The 13,943-nt window shown below is 39.8% G+C and overlaps 1 protein-coding gene across 2 annotated transcripts in view; it reads right to left on the bottom strand.

Annotated features, from left to right (window-relative positions):
- LOC126213286 (uncharacterized) overlaps positions 1 to 13,943 on the bottom strand; it is a 292,020-nt gene that overhangs the window by 90,980 nt on the left and 187,097 nt on the right. For both annotated transcript variants that reach the window (XR_007541132.1, XM_049940953.1), the window contains one exon: positions 13,748 to 13,846. The gene's annotated coding sequence lies outside the window, so the exon portion shown is untranslated. The remainder of the gene's footprint in view (positions 1 to 13,747; positions 13,847 to 13,943) is intronic.

Below are 13,943 nucleotides of genomic sequence, written 5' to 3'. Positions count from 1 at the left end.
AAAAGATGTGACAGCAAAAAAGATGAGGTATCAGAAACTGTTGGAGTTTATACAACTGACAGTACTATCGGAGACATCCTACATAGATTAGAAAATTTGCAGGAAAATAAGGAAGATTTGAGCAGCTGCAATGAAATGGTCATTTTTCCTGACAAACAAGTCGATGGAATTGATTTAAACCTGTGCAACCTGTTCAGAGAACAGACGGGGCAAGAAGAACAAGAGATTGGTCAAAATCAGTATTGTAAGACAGCATCTTTTAAGACTAGCAAGATATGTATGATTCTGATGAATTGTAAATAGAGAAAGATGAACAACTGTAAGAAATATACACTCTAACAGTAAAATTTGTAGTGTCAATTTGAGCTAAAGAAAATAAAACCAAAATCCATTAGGAAAACAATGAAGATGTAGTAAGCGAGGAAGTTTCCAAAACCATGGTAGAAGGGCATAACCAAAATGACACTGTAGAAGAGGATGCGGTCTCAGAATATGTAGGCATTGAGCTATGAGAGAAAGCAGAGCAGGATGGTTGAAATGGAGAATGAAACCTCCAGATAATACTTTCACTATAAAGATGGGTCAGGTATCATGGCAAGACCTTGCAGTTGAAAGGATTTATTATGGGAAAATGAAGAAGACCAGAGGTAGGACACTAGGGTGCAAACCATCATTTCCATTAAAGTACATGGACAGGAAATGCTTGTACTTTTGGATACAGGAATGCAAATAACTACTGTTTCAAATGCTTTTCTTGAAATAACCAGGCACAAACTGGAAATTGAAAATATGCCAGTGGCAGGTCTTAAGGTTATAGGCACCACAGGAGAGAGTAGCAAACTTAAAAAGTACCAAGTATTATTAGATTTTCAGATATAGAGAGAGCGGCTTAGTTACGTATTTCTTGCGGTAATGGAATCAAGTGCCAAAATCATCCTAGGGATTGACTGGTTGATAAACTGAGATCAAAAAGCTATCATATATCATGCAGAAGGGAGGTAGTTGGACATTCTGTTTGAATCAACCAAGGTGTTAGAAGGGAACCAGCTGAATTGTTCAGTGCGTACAGATGAAGAGAATTTTGGTTTATGATTGAGGTATTAGTGGTACCCAATACAGAAGATGTTAGACAATGAAGGGAAAGAGCCCAACTTACAACAAGCAGTGGATCATGCAGACAGGCTGACTATCACACAATGAGAGAAATTATTCCAAGTGTTACAGGACATTAAAGAAGTGTTTTCTGACAGGCCAGAAAAGGCAGTTGGATATGATCATCATACAGAAATTATTGAGGCTGAAACTTTTTTCAAGTCACCATATAATATTCCATTAGCTAAAAAGGACGCAGTACAAAAGGAAATGATTGCATGCTCGAATGAGGATAATAGAAAGGAGCAACAACCCTAATAACAATCCCTTAGTAAATGTTGGGAAAAAGGATAGTAGCATGCATGTTGTAATAGATGCACGTATGTTATACAAAACTGTCAAGAAAGAGACAAAACACCCTGATAATATGGCAGATCTTTTGCAAAGATTTAGTGGGGTGAAATTTATTTCAAGTTTTGATATGGTGAAAGGGTATTGGCAGGTGGAGTTGAATGCAGACTTGTGAAAGTATATAGCTTTCCTCCTTGCTAGGAAATGTTATCAGACTATGGTGGTTTCATTCAGGCTGAACACCAGTTTTTGTACTCATAAATGCACTTGACAAGATCCTGGGCAACTAACTCAGATCACAAATAGTAATATACATGGGTGACTTAATGATTGTGATCAAGACTTGCTAGGAACATCCCACAGGTATCCAGAGCTCTAATTATGGGAAAATGAACCTTAGATTACAAAAGTACGATTTTGTTAGAAAGAGAGATAAAATTTCTAGGGCATATAGTTACAGCCCAAGGTATAGAAAAAGATCCGTAGAAAATAAGAGCCATTCGAAATTCTTCAGTGCTCAGGACTTGCAAGAAGCTGAAGGCAGTCATTGGATCAGGCTCTTTCTATTGTAAATATGTGCTCAATCAAGTATCTAACAGTCTACACCCGAATAGTCTACTGAATAAAAGTGGCGCATTCATATGGGCTGACAAACATGCAGCATTTAAGAAGCTGAAAGTAACTTTAGCTGAGTATATTAAGTTGTGGTATCCAGACTCCAGTGAACCATACTATTTGGCTATGGACATTTAGACTGTGGCTTGTGGGTGTCAGTTTTTCAGATGATAGAAGCCATGGGATGAAACACTCATTGGCAAACTGCATTTGCAAGCCAAACCCTCAGCAAATATGAATATAACTATACGGTGTCCGAAAAAGAGGCCCTTGCCATATTCTTGGGTTCTTGTGGGGGAACAAAATCATTATCCACACTGATCATAGAGCCTGACTCTCCTGAAGTACTGCCAATTGCTGCATAATGCACTGGCTTCATGTTCTCTGTTTTTACAGTAATTCAACATGGAAATCAGATACATCGAGGGTGCACAGCATGCTGTACCTGATGCTCCATCACGACTGCCAGAGTGTAGTGGAACATCTCAAAAGGTGAGGGATAATGATGTAGCCTGCGAAATAAATTATTTAAAAAATTTAGAGGGAAAGAAAAGAGGAAGTGTCAGAATGCCGATGAGATGCCTAAGTATGTTAAAGTCAAATTTGATGATGTAGATGCTAGGGACATAGGCTCCTATGTAATTTATGAAGTGATATAACACAAGAAGAAGATAAGTTGTCTGGGAATATGGTGAGTTGTCTCACAGCACATAGAGATGACAATTGATTATTTTCACCTAGATTTGGTCAAATGGGACAAAGAAATGTCCGAAAAAAAAAAAAGTTGGAGTGTCTACTGTTCAACAACATGGGCCATCGAATTATGCAAAGGGTAAAATCATGTGATCATTAAAAGTCAAAAGTGATAAATGGAACCAGTTGAAGGCCAATGTAGACAATAAAACCCAAGTAAGTACTAGAAATTGTGGCCTTGGACACTTTCGATCCACTACCCAAGATAACGGGAGGTTTTGTTTCTATATTTGTGGCAGTAGATCTATTTTTCAAATATATTACATCGTATCCAATGAGGAAGGCTATGTCTAAACAACTGAACCACATCCTTCACCAGGGCTTTGACTATCTATCATCATTCCCTGAAATGAGGGACATCCTACCTGAGATACTGCCCACACCTCCTAAAGGGGCTTTCCATTGCCGACCCAACCTCCACAACATCCTAGTCCATCCCTATGCCACTCCAATCCCAACCCCTTACCTCTGGAAGACCCAGGTGCATAACCTGTCCAACTTACTCAGACTTCCTATTCTAGTCCTGTCACAGGTTTATCCTACCTCACCATGGGACAGGACACCTGTGAAAGCAGCCACATCATTTGCCTGCTTTGCTGCTATCATTGCTCAGCTTTTTATGCTGGTATGACTACCAATCAGCTGTCTATCAGGATCAATGGCCACCATCAAATTGTGGCCAAGAGTAAAGCAGACCACCCAGTCGCACAACATGCAGCTGAACATAACACGTTTGATTTCAATGGCTGCTTCACTACCCAAGCCATCTGGATCCTTCCCTCCACCACTAGCTCTTCTGAAATGTGTAGATGGGAGTTATCCTTACACCACCTTCTCTGCTCCCCTTAAGTATTCTTGCCTGAACCTATGGTAACATACTGTCCCCACACTCGCCACCCAATAGTTTCTATCTTGCAGCCATCTGTCAACACATCTGCCTCTCTTTCCCTGCCCCTCTCCTTTTTTGATCATGTTCTCCCAATTTCCTGCCAACACAATCTCCTGATGATGCACCTGTTAGCAGTCTAGTCATTGTACACTCCACCATACATGGTTTGTCTCTCTCCCACCCATACACTACTACCCCTTCGCCTTCCCTGACCCCTCCAGACTGCTGCTTGCATCCCACGTGATAGTTGCATTCTGGTCCGAGTTACTGAAGTTGCCAGTCGTATATGCATTAAGTGTGCCTGCTTGAGCATGTGAATGGTGAAATCTGTGGCTGAAAGCTTTATGCAAGCGTGTTTTTAACTGTGTCTGTCTGCAACTTGATGCAGCTTCTTTACAGTAAGTGGAACTCTATCTTTTCCTACATTGTTCATATTTAATTATAAAAGTTAGTGGAAAGAATTATTTGAAGTTAAATTCAATTCAGAGCAGTTTCAGTCAACAGTAGTATTGCACTGCTAACAAGTGTGTTAAGAATATTAAAATTTCAGTTCACTTTTCCATCTTGCATCTGAGTTTACATAGAAACAAAATTTCATTCATGCAGGTAGCTTTCCAATCAAACAAGTCAGTAAAGTCATCTAAAGTTTCCTACAATTAATACAAGTTTTAAACATGCAAAATTGCACAATAACCCTGAAAGAGTGGTTTGGTATGGGGCGGCGGAGGGGTGAAGTGGACTGCGGTAGTTGTCATGGGGTTGTGGACCCCTGCTGCTGCGGTGAGGACGAAGCCTCTCCATCATTTATAGGCCCCCGGTTAACATACAATACAATACTACACAATACAATACAATACAAGGTAGGAGGTGCTACTGTGTACAAAAAAGTAGGGCAGTATTCTCCCTATGATTGAATCCCCAATCAAAGTTGTGCTTCAATGAAAAAGTTTGATTTGTGATTTATTTTGTGACTTATCCAAATTAAGTATTTTCTGTAGGAGCACATGACAAAAAATTTATTATTTAGTAACTGAGTTAGATAAAGTGTGAATATTATGAATAGTATTTCGCTAATGCTCAATAGAGTGAAGTGACAGCAAAATACATTGCAGAACTCATGGAGCTGGGATTGGTTTTTATGAACGAGTTCTGCATGACTGACCATGACAGCAAAAAATCACCAAATGTGCACGTGCAGAAATAGTGTGTGGCTGCTAATTCTAGCAAAGTTACCACAGTAAAATTTCAAATACTCACTAAATTTTGTCAATGCTAACAATAAGAGAGCCAGTTGTACTTGACATTACAGGAACTGTAATTAAATAAACATCACTTATATTGCTCGAACAGTCCACAGGTATAGTGCCAGTTCATAGTGCAAACGGGCACAATATTTCGGCGATCAGACATGTTGCCATCGTCAGGTGTGCTGACGAACAGAGCTCCTGAGGGTGGGCAGCCAATTTAAATCCCCTCCCCCTGCGGACCACTCTCTTCGCTGTCCGTGCCCGTGTTCCGGAGGTCACAAAGATGTGGGCGGGCGTGCGGGTGCGGACGGTGAAGAGAGCGGCCCGTGGAGGGAGGGGATTTATATCGGAGCTCAGTTCATCAGCACAACCGATGATGGCAACATGTCTGATCACCGAAATATTGTGCTCGCTGGACACTATGAACCGGCAGTATACCCGTGGACTGTTCAAGTAACAAATACGTTGGGAGAAACTGAAGAATCACATCGCTTATATCGTCGACGGAAGTGACACCAAAATAACAACACAGGAGCAATGTAAGTTGGGTTCGTCTTTCAGGGTACAACTCTACAACCCAAATTTAATTATATTACCAAATAATTTTTGTACCATTGCAAGGTGACAGTAATATCTATTACACTTCCACTGAATTTTCACAGTAATGGTTTTTTGGCTGGTGTTGTGTTGTTGGTCTTTTCTTCAGCCAGGTGAGGGGAGTTCAGGTTCCTGCAGATGGTGCACCCAGAATGATGAGAGGGGACAGCCTAACGTCCCCATGGTTTAATTTACTTGCACAACTACCGGAATTTGACATCAAGAGTGTAAAAATGCCCAGTACTGCTGACTACCTCGCCACCGTGAAACTGGATGTAAACAACACAATTTTTTCCAAGGTTCAAAATATGAGAGGCAATCTTTGACATACAGTTTCTGCATTTTGTGTTCTGTAATTAGGGTAGCACACTTCAAGGATCGAGAAGAGTGGTCATTTCTGCAACTGTCAGAGAAAGCTGATAGTGGACATGATCAGTTTTTTGTGAAGTGGCCAACCAGTCTCATACATGCACTGGGTGGACACATGTCCAAAAGCATTGGCAGTTACAGCTTCGCACTGGGTGTGGGAAATACAGCTTCACATCACAGCAGTAAATCATGTTTGTGGTCTTCCCTGGAAGTGAATACTCCTCAAAAGTGAGGAAAAGAGCTATGTGGCAACCTCGTTATCAGGCAGGCCTTGACATACTCAACACTTTGAATGGATACCATGCTTCTCCAAGTGTTCACATAATTCCGTTGCAGTGTTAGGTTTTGGTGAAAAATTATACCTTGTAAAATGTTTAGGCTCTTGTGGAATATTACACTAGCAGGTACATCACTAAGTATTTTTTACAAGAGCCAAAGCCCATGACTGGGTAGGATTCATCATTTTAATTAAGATTTTTAATGTACTAAGGGAGGAGATTTCACCTAATAGATTTTCAATATTCACTAAAGAGAACACTGGTTTAATATGGAGAGAAGATCCTCCATCCGTTGGGGTGCAAACTGGGAATTGAGGGGAGTAAGTTTCTGTAAGCCACTCAGTTTTGTTTTGCTCCCACAATGTGTCATATCCAATGCATGTATAGTGTTCATGATCCAGTCACTCTACAGAATATCTCGTCACAATATGATGTGCAATACTTCAAAGGTGGTTTATGATTTTCATATGAATTCATAATTGTGCAACAAAATTTCACTCTTGATGGCACTCCATCTACTTTCTGCTCACACAACTTTTAACAAAATTCCAGGGAACTGACAATGTGTAATAGACTAAACTATGAAATGCTGTTAAAACATTCACTGGAATGGATAAGTACAGTTGATCTTCCGTACATCCTCTAATGGTTACTACATTAATAAAAAGCTGGAAAACCCATTCTGCATTTCATAACCTGTTACATGACCAATATTCGAACCATCATCAAGTGTGTGAAAATCTTTATATATATGAAAGTAATTAAAAACAGAAGGTATAATCAAAACTAATAACAATAACATCATTTGTTGTGCTCAACAAAAATACGATTCCATAATTTTCACGAGAAATATCTGAGTCTGGCATAGTTTCAAGGGGAATAAAATGAAATAAGAGTGTATTTACAGGCAAAGCATTAGAGCCTTGATCATTACATAGTTTCTCTGGTACATTGTTATTTTTCTCTTTGCTGTTGTCTGCCACACAGATTATGACTGATGAAAGAGTCTCACCTACACAAAGTACATTCTGTATAAGCACACACATACTATGAACAGATGAAACAAGTTATATTAACATGGTCAAATGTTTTAAGTCATTTCTCTTAACATTTGAACTCTTCATTCATGAGTCAATGAGGGACTGAGGCTTTGTAATGGAATCTACAGTTGTGAAACATGAAACATGGTATTTTGCTGCTGTGAGCAAATAAATTGGTATGAGTCTCAAAATCTTCTGTGTAAGAATTAGTACTTTAAGAAATTTCCTTCGGAGGAGGAGGAAGAGGAGATTAGTGTTTAACGTCCCGTCGACAACGAGGTCATTAGAGACGGAGCGCAAGCTTGGGTGAGGGAAGGATGGGGAAGGAAATCGGCCATGCCCTTTCAAAGGAACCATCCCGGCTAAATTTCCTTCAGCATTTGGAGGTTGTGAGAGTACAGAACTGAGCAGAATCAAATGGAACTTTCATGATACTGTAATTAAAAACTACAGAAAAATATTATTTATATGTACAAGGGTCACGCCAAATGAAATCCATTTTTATTTTACTGTGTTTGAAAGTTTTACAGTGCGTAGATACATCCTTTAGGAATAATATTTCCTTTTCTCCACATAATTTCCATCCCTCTCAGCTGCTTTATGCCATCTTGGAACCAGCGCCTGTACACCTGCACGGTAAAATTATGGGCCAACCTGTTGGAGCCACTGTTTGGCAGAGTGCACAAGGGAGTCATCATCTTCAAACCTTGTTCCACGAAGAGAGTCTTTCAGTTTCCCAAAGAGATGATAATCACATGGAGCCAGGTCAGGACTGTAAGGCAGGTGTTTCAGTGCTGTCCATCTGAGTTTTTTAATTGCTTCCATGGTTTTTTTGACTGACATGTGGCCATGCATTGTTGTGCAACAGCAAAACATCCTGCTTTTGCCGATGTGGTCAAACATGACTCAGTTGAGCTTGAAGTTTCTTCAGTGTTGTCACATATGCATCAGAATTTATGGTGGTTCCACTTGGCATGATGTCAACAAGTAAGAGTCCTTCGGAATCGAAAAACACCATAGCCATAACTTTTCCAGCAGAAGGCGTGGTTTTGAATTTTTTTTTCTTGGGTGAATTTTCATGATGCCACTCCATTGATTGCTTCTTCAGCTCTGGTGAAAAATGTTGGCGCCATGTTTCATCACATGTCACAATTCTTCCAACAAATTCATCTCCACAATTCTCAAACTGTTCCAAAAGTTCGCTGCATACCGTTTTTCTTGTTTCTTTGTGAGCCACTGTCAACATCCTGGGGATCCACCTGGCACAAACCTTTTTTAACGCCAACATTTTCAGTATTCTGCAAACACTTCCTTCCCCTATCCCAACGTAGCGTGACAATTCGTTCACTGTGATGCGTCTGTCAGCAGTCACCAATTCGTTAATTCTCTGCACATTGTCTGGAGTGTATGCAGTATGAGGCCTGCCGCTGCGAGGACAATCCTCAATATTGCCGTGCCCGCTTTCATCACGTAACCTGCTTGCCCACCAACTAACTGTACTGTCATCGACAGCAGCATCTCCATGCACCTTTTTCAACCTCAGTTGGATGTTTCCCACTGCCTCGTTTTCACAGCACAGGAATTCTATGACAGCACGTTGCTTCTGATGAACGTCAACTGTAGCAGCCATCTTGAAGACATGCTGTGATGGCACCACTCATGGGAACAGGTTGAACTAAATTTGAAAACAAACGGGAAGGATGTATCTACACACCGTAAAATTTTCACACATGCAGAATGAAAACTGTATTTTTACAAAAATAGTGTGCATTTCTTTTGGAGTGACCCTCGTAGATTATAATCTTCATACTCTGCCAGAAAAAAAAATGCAACACTCTCAGGAACTGGGTTCAGTGGCAGAAGGGAGTAATCAGCATACACTGAAGGATCATAGTATTTGTGATTCATTTTACACACAATTTGGCAGTCAGATGGTGCTCAAGATATCTGTCTGTGTACCCTCTGTTTTGACTCTGCAGGCACCAACTGCGCTGATTAAGGTGAATAGTGTCTGAAACATTCATTCCAGTATACAATCACACCCCAGCAATGAGTAACACACCTGTTGAACAGCTTCAGCCATTTGCACAGTCACACTGTGGCGCTGGAGGAGGCTGGACGAATGGATCGTCAGGTTGCTGTACAGGTTAGGCACAGTTTTTTTTTTTATAATTAATAGTGGGTTGCTGCTTTCAACAGCACCCTGTGGAAAATTCCCACACTTGTAGGCCAGGTTCAGGATATTCACACAATACAGAGATAAGTCAAAATTGGCAAACTGTGTGAGCAGTGATGGCTGAACAAACATTATCCAGGGGTGAAATCCAGGCGAAGGACCATTGGAAACCATCTGCTCACAGCAGGATTAAGATTGTACGTGATGTGCATTTAAGTGGTATTTATGAAATGAGTGGAGCCCTGAGCTATATCCAGAAGGCTAAAAGAGCCACACACAAATGGAAATGCTATCTGACATTAAAATCAAAGTAAAAGATAGGGTCGCCACCAACTCTAGCCACATGACAAACAAGAGGTTCGATTGAGTTGCAAAATTTGTTAATTTAATCATAAGGAAAAAGCTCATAAAAGAACATTCATTGCAATGTCACTCATAAAAAGGTGGGGCGTAATTATTAATATGATACAGGGATTGTTCACATGGATCAAATATTAAAATAAAGTAAAAAGTGTGTGACCACTGTGAATAAGAGCAGCTTGCAGCAACATTCATGAAAACAAGATTTACTCTAAAGAATTTGTTTTAAATACAAAGGGAACACTTGTTATTGGACCTGTGCACACTGAAATGCTATGGTGGGCTAACAAGGAAACTACAAGGTAAATGGCGTAGGTAAAGGAGATGTAACATCGGTACACTGGATAAGACGTGAAACAAAATTGTTTGTTTCTTAAAACATTGATATAAGACATCTATAACTGCTGTTGCCTAGTAACTATGCACGATTTCTTGTGAGATGCTATACGATTCACGACAGAATCTCTTAATTTAGAATCATGGTCATAATAAGAGGGGGATGGGGAAAGTTTAATACTCACATTCAGACCCACATTCACTCAAAGAACAGCAAGGACAGCCCCAAAATCAACATGCAATGAGGCTACGAGGTTTGTTCCGATGTGTTGAGAAATGATTAAATAAAAGAGTAAATCTGAATATCACGGTTGCATTTAAAGTTGAACCTCGATATGGAGAAACAGCCTCAATGAGGGCCACACGTACCTGCTTACACACTTAACATGAAATCACAAACCACAAATACAACTGAATAATCTGGACAGGACATATTTAATATTCCAAAATCAGAGCAGTAAGTAAACTCTAGGACAGAGGCAGGGGGCCACAGGAAAGTTGGGCTCACAGTTAACTCATGTGGACATGTGGTTTGCAGAGACACAATTTCTATGTACTGTGGCCAAATTTTAGCAACATTAAACTATACAGCCACAAACAATTAACATTTACAGAGGACACATTTGAATAGGCAAAGGGTAATGGCAGAGGGCCAACAAACTCTAGTATTAATCCATGTGGATGGTTTCCAATGGACATATAGTAATGAAACAAAGAAAATCCACAAATTCAGAAAAGATTAGAATGTATGCACACACAGTCGGAGGCACACAAGCATTCACACTGAACCGAGGGCATGCTTCCTATGTGAGATCGCGTCAACATATGCAACACCTTCGTGCTACATTCTTCTTATGGATCAAAGTCGTCATTAGGAATCAAACTGAAAGTCTGGAAAAGCCTTGCATTCCTTGCTGCAATTCAACAAAACAATCTTTATAAGACAAAATGCAAGGTCATAAGCTGCACAAGGTGCAACTTCAGTGAGACTGAATTACATAAAAACTCCCCTCTCGCTATGAGACAAAGCACCACATGGTTAAATGAACTCACTCTTCTTCAAAGAGACCTCGGCTGCAGACCCTCGGAGAGCTGCAAGCAGACAACCCATCCCACACTAAAACTTCTCCCACACAACCCTGCGGCCAGGAAATCCCAGAGATGAGGCTTCTACCACCAACACAACACCAGTAACTCTCACACAAGGGAAAAAACCTCTTTGCCTACCTGAAAACTACAACGATTGGCCATTCTGTATGACTACTACTGATTCCCTGCAGCAGTCTAAACCACCATACAGCAAAATGAAACACACCTGCATTCATTCACTCACGTATGCCAGAGAGTTTTGGAATAGGAGAACAAGGGATAAACATATTATGGAATCATAGTCATGAGTTTGGTTACATATGAAAACATGGAAGTCTTATAATGGCATTATAGATGCATTGCAAGTCTGAAAAGAACCAACATAACAGCCATATGATGTTTGCGGCGAAGAATAGGCTATGGCTAGATTGAATCATAGCACAGTCTTCTCTGGTACAAAATTTAGCAATGAGAACACCTGAATTGTTCTGTAGGATGCCAAGTGCACTGGAAATAAAATAAAATGATAGGAAGGAGGGCTATAAGACCCTTTCAAGATCACATGTGCATCTGACCAGGCTATCATTGACACCATGACACCGACAAGCACAGTTACTCTGGTGTTGTGAAAGAGTTGAGTGGAGAGCACAATGTCATTCTGTTGTCTTCAGCGATGAGAGTTAAGTTCTGTCAATATGTGAGAAATTGACCTACATGTGTATTGCACAGGTCTGGTGAGCTGCGTGTGCCAGAGTACATTCACCTTTGGCACACAGTTATCATTCCAGGCTTTGTGGTGTGGGGGAACCATTAGTTAACAACCTGCAGTCACATTTGGTGTTTCTTCTAGGTTAAGTACCAAATGCCTATACTGCAGTGCAACATGCTTTTTGTAGTGTACAACAAGAGACCTGTCCAGTAAGATTACCAAATCTGCAATGGAACACATATAGGACCTGATGAATTGGGAACTTATTCATTAACCAGAGCCTGCAAGAACCATTCCTGAATTGCAACAGAAGGCTGTGATCAGTTTTATTGCAAGCCTTATCCTGTCAATTAGTCATAGTCGCCAGCCAAGTAACATATCACTTTTATAATAAAAATTGTATACAATATGTTACACTGTATTACCACGTCACAGGTGCTGTTGCATTTACAAATTTTTTGTGTATAATACATATTTGTTAAAATAATAGAACTGTTTTCATAATTTTAAAATATCTGTCTTATTTTAAAAATGTCTGAGGCTGTTATTAATACAATATGAAAATATTTTAATTTAACTTTTCAACGTTTGGAATGTTTTAAAAGCATAACAGTCGACTGATGGCCACAGAGCAATGATGCCGCAATGGGTAGGCTGTTAGTATTTGCGGCAGTGCCTCTGCTGTTATCAAGGTATTTTGAAGCTATGAATACAATTTTACACTTCACCCTCAATGGGTGACTGTGTGGTGTGCAGTCTCCTGTCACGGAATAATCAGTGCAATATTCCTTGATGGCACATTGATTACTGAACAGTTCATGAAGGTTTTGGAAGATGATGTCATCCCCAGTATTCAAAGTGACAATGGTTTCCACAACATGTGGGTCATTCAAGACATAGCTCAACCCCACTGAGGCAGGAGAGTGTTCGATGTTTGGGAGGACCACTCTGGGGACCGCATATTCTCCGGATCTGAACACATGCAAGTCCTTTTTGTAGGGTTATATTAAAGACAAGGTGTATAACAATAACCCCAAAACCATTGCCGAGCTGAAAACAGCCGTTCAGGTCATCAACAGCATTGTTCTGACACTTCAGTGGGGCATGCAGAATTTCGCTATTCGTCTGCACCACATCATCGCCAATGATGGCAGGCATATCGAACATGTCATAACATAAATCTGAATATATGAATTGATATTTACATGTTCAATGAAGTGTGTGCACGCCACAGTTTGTACCCCCTCCCCCACTTTTTTCCTTTCTTCTCCCTCCATACAGTTCAATAATTGTCACCCTGTAGAAACCAGTAGCATATTTAGTGCAAAAGCTTTACATACACACTTATTTTATCAAAATAAATAATGTATCCTATATGTGAATTCATTTGTAAATGGTCAGCCTGCAATCAAATTTAAATATCAATTAAGTCAGTATCCTGTAAACTACCTCAATTCAATATCATTATGAGATATTATCCAAAGTTACTCCTGGAGCATGTAACTGTTAACTAATAACATTAATTTCTTTGGTATTTCTCTCACTTACAATGGATCCAACCTGTCACATTTTATTCCAGTTACATTTGTTTCCTCCCTACAGTCATATTTAATGTTTTCTTCTTCTTCTTCTTCTTCTTCAACATGCGCTTCAAAGGACATACATTTTACCTTAACTTCTACTCCTAAATGTCCAACAGTTATCTGATCCAAAAACTGTACACTCTATTTTATTAATTTCGATCATGTCTGTGAAATACACAGGTATGGGTCTTAACTATTAATTCTGCCATTTAGTTTTGTAAAATTAAACAGTAGATGCCAAAATTAGCTTAAAAATTAATTACCTTCAATACTGTCAGTGTAGACAATCCACATATCTAAAACTTTATGCCAAAACTGTGGCATTCCACATTTGAACTTAGATGCAATTTGTGCAGGCAGACCTGCAAAAAAAAATGTAACAAAAATTTACTACACCCGTATCTGGATTGTAAAAAAAATTCCACTTACTAAGTTTCAGCACACATTGAGAAGAAAAGA

This window comes from Schistocerca nitens, chromosome 11 (genome assembly GCF_023898315.1).
Source record: "Schistocerca nitens isolate TAMUIC-IGC-003100 chromosome 11, iqSchNite1.1, whole genome shotgun sequence".
Taxonomy (NCBI): domain Eukaryota; kingdom Metazoa; phylum Arthropoda; class Insecta; order Orthoptera; family Acrididae; genus Schistocerca; species Schistocerca nitens.
The sequence above is the reverse complement of the archived record's forward strand: the minus strand, read 5'-3'. Positions and strand labels throughout refer to the sequence as shown.